Source organism: Sturnus vulgaris, chromosome 3 (genome assembly GCF_052056855.1).
Source record: "Sturnus vulgaris isolate bStuVul1 chromosome 3, bStuVul1.hap1, whole genome shotgun sequence".
NCBI lineage: Eukaryota > Metazoa > Chordata > Aves > Passeriformes > Sturnidae > Sturnus > Sturnus vulgaris.
Window position 1 is genome coordinate 26015105 of NC_142245.1, and position 13378 is coordinate 26028482.

General features: G+C 39.5%; 2 long non-coding RNA genes across 8 annotated transcripts in view; one reads left to right on the forward strand and one right to left on the reverse strand.

Annotated features, from left to right (window-relative positions):
- LOC148224237 (uncharacterized) overlaps positions 1–13378 on the forward strand; it is a 73835-nt gene that overhangs the window by 40218 nt on the left and 20239 nt on the right. For 2 of the 7 annotated variants that reach the window (XR_015802210.1, XR_015802216.1), the window contains 2 exons: positions 9193–9332; positions 10000–10537. The exons of 1 other annotated variant lie outside the window; for it this stretch is intronic. This is a non-coding gene — a long non-coding RNA (uncharacterized LOC148224237). 4 more of the 7 variants (XR_015802213.1, XR_015802212.1, XR_015802211.1 and 1 more) reach the window with 4 other exon arrangements.
- The window catches only part of LOC148224238 (uncharacterized), a 68185-nt gene that overhangs the window by 34568 nt on the left and 20239 nt on the right, over positions 1–13378 (reverse strand). Inside the window, exon 2 of the long non-coding RNA XR_015802217.1 lies at positions 6063–6172. This is a non-coding gene — a long non-coding RNA (uncharacterized LOC148224238). The remainder of the gene's footprint in view (positions 1–6062; positions 6173–13378) is intronic.

The following is a 13378-nucleotide window of genomic DNA, read 5'->3' on the forward strand; positions in this document are numbered from 1 at the left end:
CTAATTGGTCTATATCCTCAGCTTTACATTTAAATATGCATTTGACATTTATGCATTTACTACTTTGTCCTGTAGTTGCTTTTGGCTGCCTAATGGTAGGTTTGTGTGCAAGATTTGGCACAGTGAATACAGTTTGCTCTATTAACAGTTTTACCTTAAAATATTTCAAAGGCTGTGCTTATCTTATCGAGCAAGAAGAGAAGACCACTCATTAGAACAAAAGTGTCATTAACAAAAGCTAGTGGTCAGCTAAATTTAGTTATTTTGCTCTTGGGATTGAGTGACAGAAGATAGGGTATTAATACACGACCTTTTGAGCTCATACCCTATATTTTATGAAGTTTATGGGTTTTATGAAGTGCAAATACTGAGTACTCATTAAAATTAATAATAATTTAGTGTCATGTCTTTAGCTTGATAGTATAATCTGTCTTTTCTTCACTAAAATCACAAGGTGATCAAACATAAAACTTTGAAAGCAATGATAGAGCTTGTAATCTCCTACTTGCAGCTCTGGGTTTGCTAAGTCTCATTGCTTTATATTTTACAATGCTCTTCAAATCCAAACAAACTGAAAGTATTCTGTGTTTTATCCATCTGTCCTTACTGTTCTCACAATGAAATCACTAACCATGAAATTAAGTCTGCAAGTAAAGTTCCAGAGCAGAAAATGTTAGCAATATGAACAATGTATTGCTCATAACTTACATTGAGTCAAGTGCACTGTCTATGGATATGACTGCAGAAAAAGAAGTAAGAATAAGAAAATCTCACAGTGGCCAAGTTCACTATTAATGGAATTAAAACTGTCATCAGATACAGTAGATTCATAATTGTATTTCTGAGTTATTCCCATTTCAGAATAATGACTGTAAACTGAACATTAAGCCTTATTGAAGCATTTATCCTCTTCATGAGAATGAATAGTATTATTATTCAGTATTATTGTAGACTGGCATGAATGCCAAATGCTTTTAAACTTTCCTACATAATTTGTAACTAAATCTCCACCAAAGTCATGACTTTCTCTGTTCAACCTCATCACCTCTGCAAATGGAGAAAGAACAAAATAATTCTTCAGACTGCCTATGAAATAGGTGCCAATGGCAAGGAGTGAGAATCAGCCTCGTGTCAATCTACTCTCTTTCACTTGGAAGCCATTACCTCTTGTCCTATCACTTGATGCCCTTGTGAAAAGCCCCTCTCCCTTCACTGAGCTGGACCCCTTTAGGTACTGAAAAGTGCTCCAAGGGTCCCCAAAGCCTTCACTTCTCCAGGCTGGACAACACCAACTCTCTCAGCCTGACTTCATAGACAGGTGCTTCAGCCCTCTGGTCATCCTACTGGTCCTCTTCTGGACTCAGTCCAAGAGGTCAGGAAACTCTTTAGACAATGCTCAGGTGAAGCAAGATAATTAATACACAACTTAAAAATATATCTTCATATATATATATATGAATGAATTTAAAGTTCTTTACTATCATTCAAAACACAACAGAGTTTACTGAGGATCAAAAAATCTTTCACAAAATTAAGAAGGTAGACGGATTATTGAAACTTTTCAGTGCCGGCTCTAACCACGAGACAACAGGGTTCTTGGAACAAAAAGTGTGTCATCTCATATATCATAAAACTGTCAGCACAGTCAGGTACCACTCCTGACCACTGTGCATGATTAAAGTATAAATAGATAAAGATAAAAATGGTAACAGCAATTGCTAGAAGCCAATTCTGAAATTCTTTCCACTTCTACTTTGTAAACTAGGACCTCTGGACATGCAATGCAGAAGCAGGAAAAAGCAAGAAATATTGGTATCTTGCCATCATTATCTTCTCTATTTATCATAAGCAAATTATACAGAAATAATTTCTGTATGCAGACCACACAGGCTATATTCTGATCTTGCTACAATTCATTATTTTATTCCAAATAAGGAGTATTGCTTTGGATATTCAGTTGCTGGAAACAATTAGAAAATGTCCATATCCCATATTCATGCTGAGTAGCTGAGTTTCTTTTCTTACTAGTAGAGTGTTGTCTGTCATGTCTTTTACTATGTTGTCTTAAATTACCCCTAACCTGGTTGGAAATACAGTAAAAGATGAATAGAAGTGGAGTCTGGTTTAAAACTCAGACCTGTGTTATTACATGGTGTCTTAGCATTATACCATTAATACAATATTCAATCTCCATTTGCTACACATCTTTGATATTATGCTGTCCTTCACAAGGTCTTTGTTGTAGGCACTATCCTGAGAATATTTCCAAGTGGCAATAGAACCCACAAGGCTGCAAACATGCTCAGACTGGAGGCCAAAGGCTTAAGCCAGAAAGTGGCATATTGCTGTTTGTCTACCAGTAACTCCAGTAATTTTTTTTTCCTTGATGGCCTTTTAATTTCTGTTTACTTTAACAAGAAGTTTTATGTTGAAAGGTAGAATTACCACCACAAAACTGGTGCAAAAGACCAGATTCTCTAATTAAATACTAAAAAAGATAGGGAAATGGAAAATATTGAAATAGATAAAATAGCCTTCTTCCTCAAATAACGTCTGTCTGTATTTCCAATTACAGTGCTTCACCCTGTTCTAACCCTTTTTGCAAAACAAAATTAAACACTTTTCATGCAGCCTCTGCCTGACCCTAAGATAGTTGCTTTTTTAGCACGGATATAATACCTTTTTCATATAAAAGCTTGAAAAGCTTTTAAAAAACTTTGCAATTACAAAGCTGTGTAAATGTGAGCTAAGATTACAAGTAATAGTACAGTAAGATCTTAATTCATCTTTTTTTGTTATAGCTTTTTCATGGAAAAAGGAACTCGATAGGCTGTCTTACACAAAAACAAATGAGAAGCAACAAAGAGATTGACTGGTGTTCCTTATCCAAAGATTGAGTTTCAAGTGCTAAATAGATTGAAGCTTAGAGAAAGGGCTTGAAAATAATCAGAATTTAAATTTTCTTTCTATCTTCCAATTTGACCCCAAATTTCGGGTCTTTTAGATTATTTGAAATAAGAAAATCCAAACCTAATACCATGGTAGTGTTTTGGATAGCAAAATAATCCAAATATAATAGGGTAAAGAAAAGCAAGGCATCTGGGGGAATGTAGCTTATTTTAGCACATACTTTAGAAGTTTCTGTCTCCTGCTGGAAAATGATGTATATAAATGAGGAGTCCAGAGTACTAACATGGTTCCTTTTTTAAAAAAATTAAAAGGAAAAAGGTAATAGTAAAGAAGTTAATATGTTCTAGACTGAGAGAACAGAAACTTTTATGCTGTGATTTTAGTATTAAACAGTCTAGTGGGTAGGAGATAAAATAGATTATAATAACCTATTAAAATATAGATTTTCATATTTTTATAAATGTTAAACTTCTTTTATATTGCCTTATGTTATATGTTGGTTTGTATTGACTGATAAGACATCACTTGATCTGTTTAATATTTTAATTTATACCATTCAAGCTTAGGAAAGTACATGTCCTTCAAAATACTCATCTGTATGGGTGCATGACCATGTAGATGTAAAGCCAGTAGCCAGTCTCTGCAGAATATGACATTACAAGGACACCTAACAGATACACTGTGTTCCCCGACTATATTATAAACCTCCTGGAAAACAACCTAGAAAAATTGCTCCTTCCATTTTTTCCTCCTCTGTATTTTGTCACTAGCAGCTTTATGAATCTTTGGCTATGAAAAGCTGATCCTTTAGTGATATAGTTTAAGTAATACTTTTAAAAAAATAAAAATAAAATTAAAAAAAAAAACACCTAAACCAAAACAAAAGCCCCAAACAAACAACAAAAACCCCGGAGTTTGTACACCTCTGCCTTATCTCCCTAGCATTAGACAGGAATTTGTGCAGATAATTTGGAATAGGTGCAATGAGTTAAAAGGGAAACATAAAATGGAAGTGCATTTCCAGTGCACAGAAAAGTGGGCCCTTCTCTACTCTGTGTGTGTAGAAATCAAATTGCCTGTAAGTATCCAGCCTGAAAAAATCCATCCTTCAGCAGGCTGACTGCTTAAATGGGCCTTAGCTTTCTTAATATTTCTCATTGCCCACCAGTGATTCAGTAAGTGCCTTTCTACTATTAAAAATCAGTCCAAGATTTTAATGAGACAGAAAAGTTGGTTCAGTGAACTCCAGCTGTGTTTTTCCTGGAGTCTGGGCAGCATTGCTGAAAATGAGAGAAAGTATAGTTTCTCTGCAGGTGAGCTGCCATTTTCAAACTAATTGCTCCCCCTCTTCCTTTTCTCTCCCCTGTGACTGATAGCATGTCTATCAATGCCTGCCAAAGTCGTGGAGAAAGTGTTGCTGGCAAAGGGTGATGCAAAGAGAACCACAAATCTCCATCACTCTCAATATGCACACCCAGCAGCAGTGCTGGTGTCACCATGCCCATCAACCATTCCTTCCCATCACATCCCCCTCCACCTTCCTTTTTTATTCCCTGTGTTGTTCTCAGGCCAGCAGCTATGTGTAAACAGGATGTGGGAGCTGTAGTGAAATGTATTCAAGTTCTGTACACCTCCCTCCTCACCTCTGGCTGCAACGTGCATCCTGCCTGGAACATCTGCTTCAGATAAATACAGGGAGAGTTCAAGCTGTGCAGAGAAGGGCACAGCCTGGAGTTCTTCAGCCTGCTCTTGTCACCCTCATTCTTTAACATTTAAAAATATAGGAAAAACATTTTACTTCTAACTGGGGGGCAGGTTTCCTTAAAAGGTACTGTCGAATAATTGTAAAAAGCATTTTGCCCTACATTTAATAACTGAAAGATATTCTAAGCCCATTAAGAATAATGCAACCTATATATTACATATTATGTTTACATATAAGTTCTAGTAATGTTAACTGAAATGTGCATATTCATATGCTGTTGATACTCTTGATATAACTCGAGATGGACTTTCATGGTTGGCAGTACAATTTTTACAAAATTGTCTCTGGTAATATGGCTAAAATAGATCATAAGGCTTTGTAGCACAGTCACTCAGAAAAGATTTCATTACAGCTTGAAAACTGAAAGCCAGAATAATGTAAATGGTGGTTACTTTTCAGTAGATTCCACTGCAGGCAGTCTGGGAGATCCTGGGAATTCTGCAGTCAAAAAAGGCAACTTGGGAGTCTCTAATGACCAGGTACCCCTGAGTAATACACAGCCAGTGCAGAATTGCACAGCCTCATTACCCTTGTCAGAATTTAGACATGTGTGTTTATGGTCATCATCACAGGCATCTCAGTGGACAGCTTGATTTTTAATATTGCATCTTCTGATACAGAAAAAAAACCCCTGAATGTCAAAATCATTCAATATAAAAATAAAGTTTAAAAAAAGGAAGGTATAATAGCGTTACTGATCCCAAGGGTAACAGAGAGGCCATAAATCCCTGTATGGCCACACTCAGAGAGCCCATGGACGTGCACATCCAGCAGGCTGCTCCAGACCCAGGGAGAGAGGTTGGAGGGTGGTTGCTGGCACCGAGGCTATGAGGCTGCACCTTCACTTACACTTGAAAACAGAAAGGGAACCCCTTCCCTTCCTACTTGTCACCAGATCCTGTTCTGGCCTGACTTCTAACCCTTCTTGCTGCCCCATCCATGGAGCATAAGAAATGGATTCTGTCCCCAATCCTGAGGAGGTTTGGAGGCAGTACTGCCCCTGCACACATGTACACATGGATGTGTCCACAAAGGAGTTAAACAGGAACAGGGCTCCGTGCATAAGGGAGACAAAGGCCCCCAAGAAGAAATCAGATAGAAAATAACATTAACAAATCTACATTTCTACTTTGACAGACTTAAGGAGGATAGACATTTTCAGAGATAATAGAGGGTGACTGGGCACTAATTGGCTTTTGAACCAAACCTCTATTTAACTTTGCACACATCTCTTGCATTTATTTTCTGAAGGTTCTGTACAAGTATTTTGATCAATACAGCTGATCAAACACAGCCATCCACAATGGTACTGTCTAGATCTGGATAAATCACATATTCTGCCTTTACAATGCATTGACAGAAATAGCACTTCTGAGGTACCACTCACCTCTTGTTAAAGTAGATCTCTAATAAGTTCAGTGAACATCCTATTAAATACGTTTAGCCACAAGATGCCTGTTTTCTCCAAGGTCAAAAGCCAGACCCACATAACCTTGCCTGCAGAAGAAAACATTTCAAATGTTTGAGATGGCTCTTACACTTAATAACAAAATTAATGTAAGCAAAATTTTGAGGAAAAGATTATTAAATGAATGAAGTAAAATTGAAACCCTGTAAATTGAATTAAAAGTACCTCTTATTTATATGCACTGTACTCACAAGAAATCTTGCAGATGCCTTCAGAAATTTTTATTTTCTATCATCTTATATATGTATAGAGGATTGTGGGGGGTGGGGGGCAGGGAGCTCTGTGGTGTTTGGGGTTATTTTTTTCCCTTTTATATAAAAAAGATCCACAAAATAAAGCACCTAGTTTAAGTTAGACATTAGATTCAAAATTACAACAGCTTATTCATTCAAATGTATTTCACAATATATTACACTCACAACGATCTCCCCTTTAGAAAAACAAATCATCAGTGGAATACATTTAAATTAGTAATTCTACTGTAAGTTGAGATCTGACTTGGGTACTTTACTGAGAAAGTATGGATAAGAAGGCAAGACTTTGACATAGAGCATAATCTCTTCTGCAAAAGTACTTTGTCTGGAGAACTGCTAACCCTATACAGTATGAGAATATTGCATCTCTGCAGGGAAGTGTGGAAACTCAGAATCCACTTCTTCACACTTTCAAAAAGTATCTAAAAAACAAGATAAGATCAGGATTTATACCACAAGGTGCTATAGAAAGGCTTAAATAGATTTAGAAACCAAAGGGATAATGGAGCCGCAGCAATGAGGAGCTGCTCATGGTCACTCAACAGGTTTGTAGCAGGACTGGAAGTTGAGCACTTGAGGCCTGCCTAGAATCCTTTATCTGCAAACTATCCTCAATTCCTACTATCACACTAGCCTTTTAAATCAAGGTGATAAAGTTTTAAGTCTTTTAAAAACAAGAAGACTTTTCGGCCTTGCAGGGGAAGCAGCAAGGCTCTAGAGAGCGTGATATTTCAATGCAAACAGGCTGTAGCTCTGAGGACATAAAAGACAGGGTACTCACAGTAAGCTACAACAGATCAGCACACTGCAATGGGAGTCAGGATGATCATCTCCTGCATAGACTTGAAAAAACTAATACATATATTATTCCTTTTAATGTGATCAGGCACGAGTCTAGGCTGTAACAGGTCCTGTTTGCCACTCTTGCTTAGGCTCAGTAAAAGGAAAAAACTTATTACAAGGCCTAGGATGCTCTAGAATTTCTTACTCATCCCATTTTTAAGGGTAATTTCAGCCTTTTCTAGCTGTCTCAAATCCATTTTGGAAAATGCTTATTTAAAAGGACTTGAAATGAAATAGACCAAAAAATAAAATCTATAGACATTACAAAACAGTACTTTGTCATAGTAGCCCTCATTGCTGTTTTCTCTCAAGTCACAGGAACTGCAAATGCCATCTTCTCTGCAATTTGCTTGCCAGCTTCTCTGCAACCACCCCAGCAGCACTAACTCAGAGCCCACTTGCTGTTAAGCTGACATTCAGCTCTCCAAAATGTATGTAAAACTTCATAAACATGATTTCTCCTACTTGCAGTACAGAATCCTTGTTAGTCTTATAAACTACACATATCTTCCAGGCAGAAGGTAAAGGCAACCTGTAGTGGCCACTGCTGCCCAAACTAATAGGAAAGGGACAATGTTGTTTTCTTTACATTTCTGACATGACACATCACAAAGAAATGCCAGATCAGGGTCAAGTTACACTAAGCTGCACTGTGCTTTTTGGTCTTGTGATGTGACGTAAGCTCTTACAAAGCAATGAAAGAATTGTAATGTAAAGAAAGGCTTTTGAAAGGTCTGCTAGAAGGAATTAATTGTTGAGCATGGGAAGAAACTAAGTGGCTGGTGTTCCCCAAGAGCTGAGTGCTGGCTGCAAGCTGTGCTCCAGGGTTGTGCCCTGCTGGAATGAACAGACCAACCCACATATCCCATGTCAGCATCAGAGGCCACCCAATGCCACTGGACATGTGGCTGGAGGGGACTTTCTTGCCCAGCTGTTTGGGGGTAGCTGCAGTACAGAGACCATGCAGCCCACACTGTCCTCTGCCCCCTGACCGTGGGTACCTCATTTTGCTCCCCCTCTGGGTGACTCAACACTGTCCTATTCTATGCTTTTTTAGCCAGTAGATGGTATCTAGTCACTCAGGCTGGGTTAGCCAAAACATGAATGCTCAGACACAGAAAAACAGGAGCAAGGCAGCAAAATTGTGATGATACCAGCAGAGCATGATAATAAGGAATGAAATGGAGCCCTTGCATCCTTTCCCATCCTTATATAGTTTTCTCCCCTTTACTTTCAAAGCCAAATATTTTAAACCCTAAATTCTAAACGCTATTACAGCTGGAGTGACTCACAAGGAGTATGAGACAAGGAAACCTAAAGGAGTGAGAGAAAAGGTAGGTGAAGAATGGCAGGAGACAAAAGTGAGGGTAAGGAGAAAACCACAGAACAAGAAGAGACAGGACATACCAACCCTTGTAAAGGCTTAAAAAAGTAGGAATTTTATGCTGATTGAATGAACAAGGGTAAAAGTAAAGGGTAAAGTGAGAACCAAATGTAAACGACACTTGTATGTTTGAGCAACCATCACTGTTATTGTGCAGCCCTGGCTTTAGAAGGGTCACTCTTGAGCTTCAAATCAACTCTTTCGTCCTATGCAATATATAAGACGTTTTTTCCTTTATTTTTTAAAACACTCTATAAACTGCACTTTTTAAAGCAGGGCTCAACTTACAAAGGATGGTATGTCCTTTGTATGTCCTACAAGAGTGCTGTGTACATAGCCCTGGAAAAGGTAATATTTATAGCAGCATAACTGGGGCTTTAGGTGTGGAGGCAGAAGCTGAAAGAGAAGGGCTTGGAAAAGAATCAGAAAATCAGCCATGACAGAAACAGATGCAAATTATAATGGAAAGATCTGTTAGTACAGAGCCAGTCAAGAATAACACTTATTAAACCTATTCCTTGTGGTACTCAGCACATACTAAAGTACACTTACTCTTCTGGGATTTCAGGAAGTAACCCCAACTCCTCATGCATGCTGGGACAATGACAGTGATTATGGCCGGAAGTAAATGGAAGAGAAAATTTCCTTCTTCTATTTGCACCTTCCATAATCCCTACAGTAGCAAATCCATATTTGGAAGCCTGTCAGGTAAGCTTGTTTTAGAGTTGCTTTATCTTTTGCAAACACTGCTTTCTTTCACAGAATAATAAAAAGAAAATATCATATTTCCTTCTTATATTTTTAGATTTCGTTTGTTTTGCTCTTTGTATTTTAAAACAGAAGTGTTTATTTGAAACTGAGTATTCAAGAGGACATTAGAAATACACCATGTGACAGCACACTGAGACTCCATAGTACTGCAACTCTACAGTACAAGAGACTAACACCAAACACTTCTGTCTCCAAATTTCCCATTTTATGGATCCTTGCATTTTTCTACTAAGTCATATCTTACAAGCTTACTGATAAGAAATGTTGTTTTGCCACGATGCTTACGTATTCATATTGTCTATTTTGAATAACTACAAGCTTTCATTAAAATTATTGTGAAAATGAGAATGCAATTTTAAGCTAGCCAGCAAAAAAGCTATGTCTTATTGCACACAGTGGGTCTTACTTTTGAAGCCTTTTCCTTAACTGGTTAAGATGTCTGAGATATTTGCTGAGTGTTTTTTTTCTTTTTTAAGATATCTGAATATGTTGTAAAAAAGCTTTGATGTACAGTCACAAGATGTGATTCACAGGGTGGAGGCACTAGTAAAATTGCTTTGTTTTTCTTTTTTTTTCCTTTTTTTTTTTTTCTTTTTTGTGGTAGTACTTGTAGAATTTTTGTTGTTTCAACCTATCTCTCAGAACCAAATATTGACATGACAATTGCAGGTTGTAACCTGCAACAGGATGTATTATGCCACTGCACTTGAGGAACAGCTCACAAATATACACCAAATGAAAAATGAAATGGAAAGACAGCATTGCCTCTTTCAAGTAATACATCTCTCATGAGTTCTGATTTATCCATAAACCCAACCTTCACATCTTCTATGCACTGCCTTCTGAGTCTTCTCAGACTAATTCACAGCAACAGCCCGGAAACTTCCTTGTCTTATTAAGAAAAGTTTACACTTTTCCTCTCAAATTCTGGGAGGGAAGCTGCTGAAGGAGGCATCCCACAGCCTGACTGGGAGGATGGAGTGTTGCCACCTCTGAGGCTCTTTCCAGGCCGGGTCCTGCCCTGCCTCTGCTGCCTTGGGGCCCTGCAGAGTCCTGGTGCCCGGAGCAGGGAGAGCTCCCTGGTGATGGCGCTTGGGGATCCTGGGGTACTCAGCCCACGCAGGATCCGTGGGTGCCCTAGATGGGTGCTGGGGGATCCCTTCCCTCCCTCAGCCGTGTTTCTGGAACGCCCCAGCCGGCACACCTCAGGCAGGGAGGAGTCCCGGGGCTGCCTTGGCTGAGCCGGAGCTGAGGCCCACGGCCATGTCGCCATCGTGTCCCTGCGTTCCTGGCCTGCGCTTGGGCCAACGCAGCGCTGGCGCTCCGCTACATCCCGCATCCCGACAAACAACCTCGTTCCTGCCCACACAGCCAGATCAAACAGCGCTCAGGAAACAATCTGGGATCCATATTAGCCCTGGGTCCCGCCGCCAGAGCAGCGTGGCGGGGCGGGGGGAGCGCTGCTTCTAGCACATTCCAATTGACAACAGCTGGTACGGCTCCGCTCCCAGCAGCTGCCTCGGCCGCGGCCCCGCTGCATCGCCCTGCTCTGTGCAGAGCTTTGTTTTGGCTAGGGACGGGTTTGTTGAGCTTGCTTGTGCTCAAGTCTCACACAGAGACTTTCCCTTTGCCCATGGCATGTGACCCTGCCAACTTACAGGCTTACATCCCCAATGCGAAAAACGACAACTTTTGAAAAAAAAAAAAAAAGGAGGGAGGGAAGAAAAGAAAAAAAAAATAAGGTTAATTAACCTCAGGTCTGTTCTCAGCAAAGCAAGGCTGCCATGGATAAGTAATAAAAATAGCTTCTCAATGGTCCTTGTGTCTGTCAGAGTCTCACTCTGTGATCTTTCAGTCAAAACCATGAAAGCGGGAGGGGGAGGAGAGGCTGATTCGCTACTGTCCTTTTCTTGTGCGTGTGTTCCCAAGGCTGCCTGGCTCTGTCCTTCAAATCATCTCCACCAGTAAATCATTTAGCTCAACCTGTCACTCTCGGCCATTGTGAGGAGACAAAAGCTACCCATTTAACCCCAACCATAGCTGATTCACGCGGCGGGGAAGGCAGGCTCACAAAGGGAGGCTAGCAGGGAAGGTGGCAGTTGGGTTGGATTTCGTGTAGACTGGTGCTGGTTTTCCCTCTGGTTTGTTTTTTTTTTCCCTTTTACTTTTTTTTTTCCTCCCTTCCCCTCGGTTATTTTAAATTAGCAGCACCTCTCATACTGAGATTGTTGTTTGAAGACCACATGTTTGTCAACAGAGCTGTTCTGCTTGAGTAATTTGACCTCAGCCTGGCTTCAAAGGTTTGAAAGGGCAAGAAACACACATATCAGCATACATCTATTACCCTTTCACCTGGACAGTGTTGTGGACCATTTTTGTTTCTTAAGGAGAAAAAAAATGTGGAAACAAAACATCCAATTAGTCACAGGGTACCAGAGCTATTTCAGTCAACCTGCTATTTGGAGAAATCTGCACTGCAATTATCAGGTTCATTTCACATGAAGCATTGCACTAAACTGTCAGCTAAAACCTTGAATCATAACCTCTGCCAAAGTCTGCGCCTCAAATGAGGATCTCTTGAGTTGCAACAGGTTGTTCTCTCTGCCAAACAATCACTCTGCCCAGATATTTTAAAATTAAAAATTAGTCCTTTGACACAGAAATCAACTGTTAACACTTCTTTCCAATAATGGCCCTGGGCAAAGTTTAATCTTCATGTACCTCCCACCCCTGAGCAACAGAAACCCTGAAAAACTAAACAGGCCATCAGAGAGCAACATATTAACATTGTTGATAGTAAAATAAAATGCATAGAGAAACCAAGCAATACTGCAGATAGATCCAAGTTTTAGTCTTTTCCCCCACCAAATTCCAGAATATCCCTGGTGAACAGAAATCTTCCATGAAGCAAACTGTGATTTATGTATAAAGCATACTTGCAAATATCCACACTTTTGATTTTGAATAATACTGTTGTTAATCAAATAATTCAGTAACTATCAACCAAGAATAGTGCCACATTTTAAGAACCAAGCACTGAAGTTGGCAAAGATTCACAAACACAAAATATGCTATGTCTGTGCTCTTCCAGGGGTATTTCTGATTTTTGTTATGCATGTGAGATCCGAGAAATGACTGTGTACCGTACCTTTTTGCAATCTTTTTAAAGTGCCTTTTAACAACAAGCAGTTCAGGATGTGGTTATTGCTCAGTGTGTTAGACATGTTTATTCTCCTGTTGGGCATTTAAAATGCCTTTAGTCCTCTTTTCACTATGAATTGTGTGTCAAAATGTTGGTTTGGATATCAAATTCTCTCATAACCCTGTCATTAGGAGGAGTCTTTGTCTGCTTGAGTCACTCTTTTGATTCGTTTGTTTTGCTTTTTGTGTTCTCCTGACAGGTCTATCCTACACCTTTCTATAGCTAGCAGGGTAAAGCAGAGTTGGGAAAACATGTTTTGCATTACTGAGTTTGCATTCTCACTTTAAGCTTTCTCACAGATTCCTCTTCAATGGAGGGTGGAGGGGTGGGGAGAAAACATGCTTTTCCCTGAGACTGCAGAGTATGTGAATTGTCTTCTCTTTCAACCTATGGGGCAGTCTTCACAGATTTCAACACAAATGGAAGAAATATCTGATTTCCCATTCCATCTGGATTCAGTTTCTTTCTTCCTCTTTGTATAGTTTCTTAGAGACATTATGGAGCTCACTGGAGGGGCTGCTTACATACGACTATGGCAGAGCTGGGCATGCTGCCAGAATTTCACTCCAGGAGGCTGCAACAGGAATCTTTAATTAACTTGAACCAAAACACTCAATGGCAAAGAACAAAGGAGTGGGGCTGGAGAAGGAGAGGAGGAAGGGACAGAGCAAAAAATAATGTTTCCCATACCAAAATCTCCATTTTTGGTCATGGTATGACATGATCATAATGTCACCTTATATGTATTTACAAGAGCATAGGTAATAATTCCCAACTCCTG